General features: G+C 43.0%; 1 protein-coding gene across 4 annotated transcripts in view; it reads right to left on the reverse strand.

Moving 5' to 3' along the window:
• COL19A1 (collagen type XIX alpha 1 chain) overlaps positions 1–5811 on the reverse strand; it is a 379271-nt gene extending 373460 nt beyond the window's left edge. For all 4 annotated transcript variants that reach the window (XM_057528157.1, XM_057528158.1, XM_057528156.1 and 1 more), the window contains exon 1: positions 5692–5811. The gene's annotated coding sequence lies outside the window, so the exon portion shown is untranslated. The remainder of the gene's footprint in view (positions 1–5691) is intronic.
• Positions 5812–11215: the final 5404 nt, after the last annotated feature.

The following is an 11215-nucleotide window of genomic DNA, read 5'->3' on the forward strand; positions in this document are numbered from 1 at the left end:
TAAAGCTCATAGAGAGGATCCCAGAGCCTGGGGTTCAAGTTTAGGTCTGCTTGACTAAAAATCCTCTGCTGTTACCCCATGATGTTTACTATCAGGATATGGGACAGACCTATCACATCCCTATAAGCTTCCTTTTCAAATTTCAGCTAAACTCCATCAAGATTCGAGCCAGACCCTCCACAGTTCCTTCCCAGTACGAAAGTCACCATCGTGAGTGTGCCTGGCACTGGCCACCTTGAGCAGACAACACTCCTGGGGACCAGGAACCCTCTAAGGTCATCCAGACAGCCCTGCCTGCAGCTGGTTTCTCATTGTCTTAACAGCAAAGAGAAGTCAGCTGCCTGAAGGCTGGCCTCTGACCTCTACCAAAACCCATTATTCTCACCATCCTTTGCCAACCAGAATATCTATGGAGGCTGGTTGGGCTTAGGGAATTTTAAAGAGCCACTGTCCTTTAAACTTCTTTAATCCAGTTCTTGAAATCTTAGATGGCAACTATAAAAACTGAGAATATTTGAATTAGGACATAGATTTCTAAAATTTTCTTATTAATGTATATTTGTGTACAGAGACCACAAAGAGGACAGAAAGGAATATTGGGAAATCTTAATCTTTCATCCCATCGACAGGATGTGGTCCTACTATGTGCACTGTGGACACCAAAGCAGTGAGCCAAACAGTCCCTGGGTCACTCTGGTCAGGGAGATGGCAAACAAACAGACACATACGTCATCTTTTAGAGACAGACACTAGGAAGCAAAGGAACGCAGAATCAGTAGACAGAATGATGGAATGGGGGCTGCCTAGATAATATGTTCGGGGGCCATCTCAAAGGAAACCAAGCCAAATCTGCCTACAGAGCATGAATAATTTGACTCTATGCCATCAAATAGTTAATAATGCTCATTCTGCATCTCTGAAATTTGGTCTTAGGTAAAGGGGCAGAGCATTAGATCTAATACCAAATAGAACATAACATGCAAAAGATAAGTGAAAGGAGAAAACAGAAAGGCAACATTGATTCGCTTTACGTAAGCTGTTAAACAAGCAACACATGTCGACTTTAAAAAATAGGCTTGAGTTGTTAAATGGCTGAAAGAAGCCATGTTTTCAGAACATTCGTTATAAAAAGAAATGCCATGTGAGTGGGTAGGTTGATTTTTAAATCAAACCTCCTTGACTACCCTCCAATGTGCCTGTACATAACTCCACCAAGGAAATCTGGCCTTACTGTTATGAAGTGACACATCTTGTAAATAAGCAAAAGCAACAGGTGTTACACATCTGTTCTTTTACCAATCTTTAGAATCTATCTTTAGTGAAGCTATAATAGAGTCTATAAACTATTGTAAAAAATTGGCTGGAAAGTCATGCCTATGCAGTTAAAAATCCAAGCCCACAACAGGAAAAATAAATCTTCAAGAGCTTAGGACTCCATCTAGCATTATTTCATAATTTTGCTATTGACCGTAGTCATGAAGTTGAAGTTATTCTGCAAGGTCTTTTGCAGCTTCAGCAATGTTTCTGCCCTTCTTATATTCTACAGAAACCTCTTGATTTTTATCTTTTAATTACAGGCATCATCTTTAACTTAGGAATCCAGGCTAGAAATTTCAAAATCATCTTGAATTCATTCTTCATCCCCCCTATAAAATCTCTTTCAAAATCTATCAAATCTACTTTTGAAATGTTTTTTGAATCCATACCAACTTCCCCATCCTCACAAAAGCTGCCTTAGTTCACCTCCCTACAATTTTGAATCTGGAAAATTGCGATTGACTCCAATAATCTCCTCTCCTCCAGGACTGTTCCCTGGAGCTCCATCTCCCTACTGCCCAGGAATTCTATTTCTAAAGCAAAGACCTGGCTTTCGTGTTCTGCCTTCTCAAAGCCTCCTGGTGCTTTCCATGCCCACTCCTCAGGGCAGCAGGCACTCAAGGCTGTGTTATATCAGGGCCTCCACTCATCCGACCAGGCTCGTGTCCAAACAAACTCTACTCCATCAAACTATTCCCAAGCCCCAAAATGTGCCAGGCTTCTGTGCATGCTGGAATGTTCTTCCAGCTCTCTTCCATCTAATCTGCCCTCCACATGTAGTTCAAATGCTGTGTCCTCTGTGAAGTCTGCAAGCCCCATCTCAGAATTCATTACTCACTGCCTTGTGATCTACCAGCGCTCAGGATCCAGCCCTGCTTCAGCTTGGTCTACACTGTATTGTAGTAACTTGTGTGCATTCTGTGTCCTCTCTATACTGAATATCTTGGCGAAAACAGGTTGTATCTGATATTTGCATTTTGTTTCAACTTGGCATTTAATAGATCCTCATTTGATCAGTTTGTAGGATGACTATAGTCTAAGGCAATCCTATTTGGACTAAAATTAAGCAAATGAATGGTTGAAACCAAGTAATATATTCTGGTAGGGACTTAACAATTACAAAAAATATGGATGAAGTGAAGAGTTATAGAGAAATAGAGGAGAACTACTGAAAGAAGGTTCAGGGAACGTAATTTCAGTTATTTAGTGAGACCAAAAAAATACTATTGAACTTTTCTTCTTTTACCGAAAACATACTTCCTGGTTCTTAATGTTTCTAGTTCTCTAAAACTGATCAACTCTATCACGTTTCCTCAAAGTTCTGTTATTTCTCCTGTCACTTCAAAACTAGTGCTGACTTCCCAGGGGGTCACCAGGCTTAGGTTCCCTTTTAGCAGGTTTAACCAACTCTCTCCACCCTCAACAACCTGTTTCTTTCATTGACTCACTTCTCTAAAAGACAGCTGTCACCATCAACTTTCTGGATACTATTCTCAGTTTCAACCATCATGACCGACCTATATTTTGTCAGATTTTAATTCTCTAGCTCTGCCTCCACAGGTATTTCTATATCAATGACCCAATGCCGCTTCAAATTTTAAATAAATATTGTATCTTTTTGCCTAATCTATCAACTTTTCCTGATGTTCCAATTCGGAAGCCTCTACTAATGTTCTGATCGAATAACCTTGCAATCTCAGTACTATCTTTGCTTTCTCTCCGAGAGGGATCAGAGGTGCTTTGGGCCTCACAACCTCTGCATGGATAAGAGAGGCCTATTGTTCCACTCTTTTTTATTTTTATTTTTTGATACCACGCTTGCATTTCTCATCTTTCTATCATTTCCAAATTCGATGTGCAACTTCCTCACCTGGTTATCTCACTCGTGGCCTGCAGAATCACACCCTATCGAGCCCCTGGCCCTTCAGCTCTCCTCTCCAATCTTTCCTGAGCAGGTGCTATCTGATCTCCTCATCTCTGGTTTCACCCCAGCTAGGATTCTCCAACTTCCCAGGCACATGACGGCTCACGCCCGCATCTAAGCCTCCACACGTGCCTTTCCTTCTGGCTGGAAGGTCCTCTCTCCTGCTCTGTTCTGCTAAGCCTCCTTATTATCTGCCTCTTTAAGATCTACTCCTCAACGTGGCCCACCTCAAATATTTTTTCCAGCATCCTCTCCAGGTTATATATTGCATCTCTCTAGCTCTGCTAGTTCATATTCCTGCTAATTTTTCACTCTTCACTTGAATTTGTATTTATGATGCCAATTGGCTAGACAACCATGGTCTCTATCTGCGTATCTTCTCCTGCCTTTAAACCATCCATTCTGTGTACCAACCGGGCATTGCTGTCTGCTGGGGGAAAAAAAAAATGAACTAAAATTGCAGCAGGAGAGATTAAACTGAAGGACCAGAAAGTAGATGGGAACTTTCTATTTCAGGAGAATACCATGGGTTTCCATCTGTTTTAGGTAGTTTCCTTGGATGATGATGATTCAGGCACAGAGACAACGTCCCAACTGTGAGGATGAATAATCACACTTGGTTTTCTGTCATCTTTTTGCTCTTTCTCTGACCTTTTCTTATCAGGTTCAGGCTCTCTCCCCTGCTCTATCACCCACCTTCTCCCTCCTTTCTCAGGAAACCCCACTTAGGTTCCTGACCAGTTCTAGAGATCAGGCTGGACAACACCTCATAGAAGCACCTGCCTGTAACTTTCTCCATTTTCTATCCCCCAGGGGGAGAATGAACTTGCCACCCTGGGCATCACCGTCCTCTTTTCCATCCTCAAGAGCTGTTCCTCAGGAAGGGGTTTTAGGGACGTGTTGCACCATCTGGAGACCTAAACATCTCTGCTCCCCTTCTGCAGGCACACGTCAAAGATCTCTACTTAGAGAGGGTCCCACCGTTTTTTCCCCACGGACCAGAAGCAGATGCTGAAAGACTGTCACTCAGTTGAAGAGGTTTATTATTAAATCCCTTAAAGAATGACAGTGGCACTTGTTTTGGGGCAGAAGAAGCACCATTGCTCTCTCCCTCTCTTTTTTTTTTTTTTTTTTTTTTGTCGGGATGGGTGGGAAGGGGGCTGTTGGAGAGGTTTTATCTCCTCCGCTCCATTATCAGGCAGATATAAAACCCTTTTGCGCGTCCGGACCATCCTCCCATCTGGCCTCCTCCCCCAAGCAGAAGATGGAACCAAGTAGTCTTGGCACCCGGGGAAGGGGGAGGCAGCTCAATGATTTCCTTTAGGCTCCCATTTCCCAGCCTTCAGCTGTGGCTCAGGTCACCCAGCTGCTACAGTTCCTGGATGGTTCGATTAAAACTATGCATTCGCGGGAATCTGGGCCCTCGTCTTCTTACCCCCAGCCTGCTGGCCCCTGAGGCTGGCTGACCTGCGTTCTGGAACTCCGCTCCTCCCCACCCTCTGCCAATCCGCGTCTCTGCGCCTCTGAGGCTGCTGCAGCCCTGCCTGCCCACCGGCTCGCCTCGCTTTTCTCCCCCTCCCTCCGTAACCGACTTGAGGCAGCTTTCGCTGCCACGCCGCGCGCCCCGGAGGAGCTGGCGAGCCCGCGGCCGCGGCAGGCTTGATTCCGGGCCAACAAACTTCTCCGGGACCCTGCAGTGCCCGCCTCCTCCCCGCGGCCGCGGCGGATCTGGCGGCGGCAGGGCACGGCGGGGACCCCGGCGCTCGGCCCGGCCTCGCGGCGCCGGCTGCGGGGCGATCAGGGCGCAGGGCCGGGCGCGCCGGGACGAGCGGGGCCGGGGAGGCCGAGTCCCGGGACCCCCGCCGGCGCCGCACCCCCGGGAGCCGCGCTCGGAGAAGCAGCCTCGGGTCAGAACGGGTAGGGGAGGAGGCGCCGCAACCCCGCGTCTCCCAATTTGTCCCGTAACTGTCTGCTCGCTTCTAGACAGAGACCAAAAAATAAGCTCTAACGGCCTGAGTGGGTTTCTTTTGCGCATTCCACCCCAGAGATCTTTGTTTCCTCTGTGTTCGGTGCCTGTTCTCACCGCATCAGCAGGGGTCCTGGTTCTGCGCTACAGACACACAGAGCCGGCAGAACCACCTAGAACTAAAGTATACAGCCCGCAGCCTGCGTTATGGGAACACAGGAACACGACCTACGGTCTACGCAGCGTGCTCCAGTGGCCAGACCCTGCCAAACGTTGCCGGTCCCAGGGTTAAGCTACCTATGGGAATGCGTAATTGCAGGTGTGCGTTATTTATCCGCCCAAACCCACCTACGAGGGTAGCGCCGTTTTCGGATTTTCTGGGAAAGCGGGTGCACGCGAAGGAGCCCGAACGCGAGCGGCGACCCGGAGCCGCGTGCGTGCGAGGGAGCGGGCGACGGGCAGGGTCGCGGCGCCGCGCACTTACCTTGACCGCGCGCGGGGCCCTCGGAGGCGCGGCGGAGACCGCGCGCGGCTGCAGCACCGCCAGCACTGAGCGCCCTGCGAGTGGGGACGGGGGACGCCTCGCTGCCCTTATTAGTCTCTCCCCGTGTGACCCTCCCCCTCGGCGAGGACCGAGGACTCCGCCAACTCAGGCCCAGGTTTTCCTGCATTACAGCCACGTCGCCCTACACCCGGGAGTTATGCCTTTCGGGTTTCTGTTTTATTCGCTGGTTCCCAGATAGAAGGACGGGTGGATGCAGAGGCTTCAGAGTTTCTCACTCCTGATTACGAAGTGTCATCAAAGTATTGCATGCGGCGAGCACGCACAGGTAGAGAATTGGCTTTTTAACAGTTGAGCTAAAGAGGGACATCATTTACGTTTCAGTTTGTGCTTTTCCGTCAGTTTAGATGAATTTGGTCAGCAGAGCCCGCCAGCCTTTAATCAGGCTCATGTGCACAGGCTTGCGTGACACGGTTTTGTCTCAGAGTACACAAAACTATTTTGTGATTTTAAATATTATATCTTTCTATGGATTGGTACTGCAGATCCTGGGTTTTGAACGCTTTGGAATCCCTTAGAACCTGTGAAGGTGACATTTTTCTGCAGATCAGTGTGTGGGGACGTGTGTGTAGAGAAAGTATATATAGACGGTATGTATGTATACTTGTAGGTATATATATATATACATATATATATATATACATATATATATATATGTATATATATATATATATATTTGAAAGAAAAGTAGAACCATTACAGAATTCAGAAAAGTAAGTCAGGCATTAGAAAACAGATAACTTGGTTTAACGTTCAGTATTGCCACAGTTGGTGAAATTGGGTAAATTATAATATTGATCCATACTGGTGGAAATCATTAAGCTTAAAAGTTATCTTAAACCATAGCAATAGGCTTCACAAACGTCTGGGCTCACAGATCAGGAAATAAAATCAGGCTGGCAAAAAATTTTAAATGTTAAAACAAATTGTTAGAAGACAGCTCATTTCCACTTCACTGAAGTGAAACTGTGAAAGAGTCAACTGGTAGTTTTTAAACCTGTCTTTCATCCTGATCAAAACCCCTGTGGTTTTAGAGTCTTGCATCCATAGTGATGCAAACCATGTTTACAGGTCAGGACTTAAAACCTCCTGATGTGTTTTCTTCTGTGATTTTCATCACTGGTTTTTGGTTGACTGTGGAAAGAGGCCAAGGAGGGAGGATGTTACATGAGTCACGCTGCTCAGATGGCCATCGAAAACCAGGGTTCCCATACCTGCATCAGACTTGTGGTGACCCTTCCCTACTTTTTTAAATAGTATTACCCCTCTTTGAATATTTTTTCCTCTCAAAGCAATTGTACTTTACCTTTTAATTGAAATGAAAGCATCCAGGTTTTATTTCTCCCATAGACAATTAACTTTACATTGACATTTAATTAGTACTATTTAAAATAAGCCTTTAAAACTACCTAACAGGAAGCCTGAAATTTTGCTTCTAATTTGTGCTTTAATACAAGTAAATCATCTTCGTGTCAGCGTTATTTTCATAAATATTTTAATAATTTCATAATCTTTAAGAGGTTTTAGAACCAGCCAAACACTGTAATATTTTTGTTTCTCCTGAATTGCTCATTTTCCTACTCAAAGTATTGAACTAGATAAGAGTTTGGAAGAAAGTGAAAAATAAAGAAATACAATTAAAAATTATTATCTACTGCTTCCTTTGTCCCTAGATACGCCAGTATCTCTAGATCAGTAAATCCTCCTGTGTTTTGCTTTCAGGAAAGCGTCTGAATGTGGGCTGGCTTCATGATCACGAGCTATCAGATCCCTGTGATTTGGTCCTTTATCCAATTCCTTTCACTGAATTTTAAAGTGACTTCGAGTAGAGAGATCTCCTAACCAAGCACATTTTATTTATCTGACCCCAATACTGTTATAAACTATGCATTTTCCCACTTGCTTCTGAAGCTACCACTGGTGAAGGAACATCTGAAAATTACAGGGGAATGTGACAGGACTTTGAATTCTGGCAAACAGCTCGGAGGGCTTCTAACGCCCAGTTTAGCTGTACGCATGTGTGACAAAAAAAAAATTTTAAGATTTCAAAAACAAACAGTTTTCAACATTTATGGCCCATGGGAGACATGCTTAACTAGTATTTTTTATGCCTTAAGAGGACTAAATTCCATTTGAAATGCATTTTAAAAAAACTGTTCCATATTTTTAATGCCCCACCTACATAATTTAAACGTTTAAATTAACACTGAACCATAGTTTGATAATTGCCCCATAATAAGTTTAAAGAATGCGTGTTTTCTAAGCCTCACTTCTCAATCGCTTCTGTTTTAACATGGCAATTTCTTTTTCCTTTTCTTCGTTTTTGTGTACTTCTGTACTCCCAGCCATGTTGCTTTACTTTTTCCCTTTTGTAATTGCTTTCACTTCCTCTCCCCTTCATAGTTTCCATTTTCCAAGAAGAAAGAATTTCAGCATTGCCCCCAGCTAACTTCTTAGTTAACAAGCCATAAGAGTGCTCATTCTTTATTGAATGGAGGGGTACAGGCACAAATGACTCCTATACAGACCCCATGGAAATTCTTCAATGCATCCATAGAGGAGGAACAGACGTCACTGTCAGCTGTAATTACCAACTCTGACTTGTCATCGAGAGCACGTACTTCCCTTTCTATTCCTTTTTAGGCTGGTCCTGTGTCTCGTATTCGTATCACACAAGTAAGGGTAAAAAGAAAGTAGTCCTATTAGTTCAAAATGTTTAGTAATCGGCGAAAGTAAGTTAGGGCACTTTAAATTTTTAAATGCTATTTTTACCATTGTTTCAAAAAATAATTGTCCTCATAGAGAAAATAATATTCCACTGGTGGTTGCTATGTTTGCTTCCGTTCCTGGAAGACATTTAGCTCCTGACATTGACTCAGCTTAGAAATGAGAGGAAGAGGTGATCATGGATCTGACTTTCACTTAGGTTATTAGACCCTTTTCCTAGGGATCGGTGATGCTGAAAGGAAATATGTTAAAAGACAAACGCCTGACTGGAGAAAATGTTTATTACTACACACCCAGCTCTCAAAAATCATTTTCTAAAAAAGGAGAGAGATATGTATCCCAATTTAAAAAAAATAAGCAAAAATGTAAAGAGGCAATTCACAAAGGAAATACAAATGGTCAGTGAACACATGAAAAAATATTCAACTAAATTACTATGCAAAGAAGTGCAGATTGAAAAAGGGGTGATTTTTCCTCCACCCATTTTGACAGGATTAATATTCTCGACATCAAAAGAAGGGGCACCAAATAGTTGCCCTTTCTAAAGGGCAAATTGGCCAAGTGTATTAAACACTATAAAAAAATGCATGTTGAATCACTAATCATTAGAGAAATGCAAATCAAAATCACGAGGTATCACCTCACACCAGTCAGAATGGCCATCATTAAAAAATCTACAAACAATAAATGCTGGAGAGGGTGTGGAGAAAAGGGAAGCCTCTTGCACTGTTGGTGGGAATGTAAATTGATACAGACTCTATGGAGAATAGTACAGAGATTCCTTAAAAAACTAAAGATAGAACTACTATACGACCCAGCAATCCCACTACTGGGCATATACCCTGAGAAAACCATAATTCAAAAAGAGTCATGTACCACAATGTTCATTGCAGCTCTACTTACAATAGCCAGGACATGAAAGCAACCTAAGTGTCCATCGACAGATGAATGGATAAAGAAGATGTAGCATATATATACAATGGAATATTCCTCGCCATAAAAAGAAACGAAATTGAGTTATTTGTAGTGAGGTGGACGGACCTAGAGTCTGTCATACAGAGTGAAGTAAGTCAGAAACAGAAAAACAAATACCGTACGCTAACACATATATATGGAATCTAAAAAAAAAAAAAAAAAAAGGTTCTTAAGAACCTAGGGGCAGGACAGGAATAAAGACACAGACGTAGAGAATGGACTTGAGGACACGGGGAGGGGGAAGGGTAAGCTGGGACGAAGTGAGAGAGTGGCATGGACTTATATATACTACCAAATGTAAAATAGACAGCTAGTGGGAAGCAGCTGCATAGCACAGGGAGATCAGCTCGGTGCTTTGTGTCCACCTACAGGGGTGGGATAGGGAGGGTGGGACGGAGATGCAAGAGGGAGGGGATGTGGGGATATATGTATATGTATAACTGATTCACTTTGTTATAAAGCAGAAACTAACACACCATTGTAAAGCAATTATACTCCAATAAAGATGTTAAAAACAAAAACAAAAAACAAAAAAACCCAAAAAAACAAAACAAAACAAAAAAATGCTTGTTGAGTCCGCTTCATAAACTCCTCTGAAACAGTAGCTGTGGTTACTTCTGAGTTAGGATATGGGAGATTCTGATTTCTTCCTTTTGCTTGTCTGTAATATATAAATTTTCTACAGTGAACATGTATTGCTGTTGTAATAAAAAGTACAACAAACATGAGCAAGTGTGGTGTTTTATATATCGCCAACAAATTAACAAAGCAGTGGGTTTAAGAGAACTGAGAAATTGGCCTTTCAGGTACCCCTTTCAATGATTACCAGCAGGAATCTTCCAGATAAAAATTAGGATGCAACTTAAAACATTTGAACTTAGCCTAGCAATTTCACTAGGAAGCAAATACTAATTAAACCGTTTATTCATTCAATATGAATTTTTGAACGCTTCTTAAACTAAACACTGTAGGGTATACAAAGATAGGTTAGACATGGGCCCCACCTCCTGCGGTTTAACATTTGGTAAGAAAGAGATGTATATGTGTATAATGACGATCTGAAATAAAAACACAGAATGTAATAAGCAAAGTAGATATAAAATACTGGGGGAGTTCAAAAGAGGGGGAAACTGTATTCATACGTGAAAGCATCAGGATCAAAAGATTTCAGTGAACAAACTTTAGTTGACCCTTGAACAGCACGGCTTGGAACTGTGTAGGTCCAATTGTACGTGGATTTTTTTCCACTAAATACGTACTACAGTACTACAAAATCCCATAGTTGGTGAATCCCTGGTTGCAGAACCACAGAGAGCTGACTGTAAAGTTATACTCTGATTTTCCACAGCGTAGAGGTTCAGCGCCCCTAAGTCCCTCACACCCCAACACACACATGGTTCAAGGGTCCATTTTTTGTCGTCTCAATAAATATATTTACAAATCATCAGAGCATCCTAGTGGGCACTTTCACTAAATAATTACACGTGAAATGATGAGTTTACTATTTCTGTAATAAAGATTTGTTGAAAGAACCAACAGGGAACAAGCTCACTTCTCCCCTTGTTCAGATGAGGAAAGTGAATTGTCTTGTTTCCTACTGAACTAAATCCTTTCCCTGGAATTCGAGGCCCTAAACCGTGTAACCTCCACCTCCTCACCTCAGTTCCCTTAAATGCACATGATGCCATAACCAGGGTAATGACCTGCGACCACAGAATGAACAGCCAATGCTTTCTCACACTCT

This window comes from Balaenoptera acutorostrata, chromosome 14 (assembly GCF_949987535.1).
Source record: "Balaenoptera acutorostrata chromosome 14, mBalAcu1.1, whole genome shotgun sequence".
Lineage (NCBI taxonomy): Eukaryota > Metazoa > Chordata > Mammalia > Artiodactyla > Balaenopteridae > Balaenoptera > Balaenoptera acutorostrata.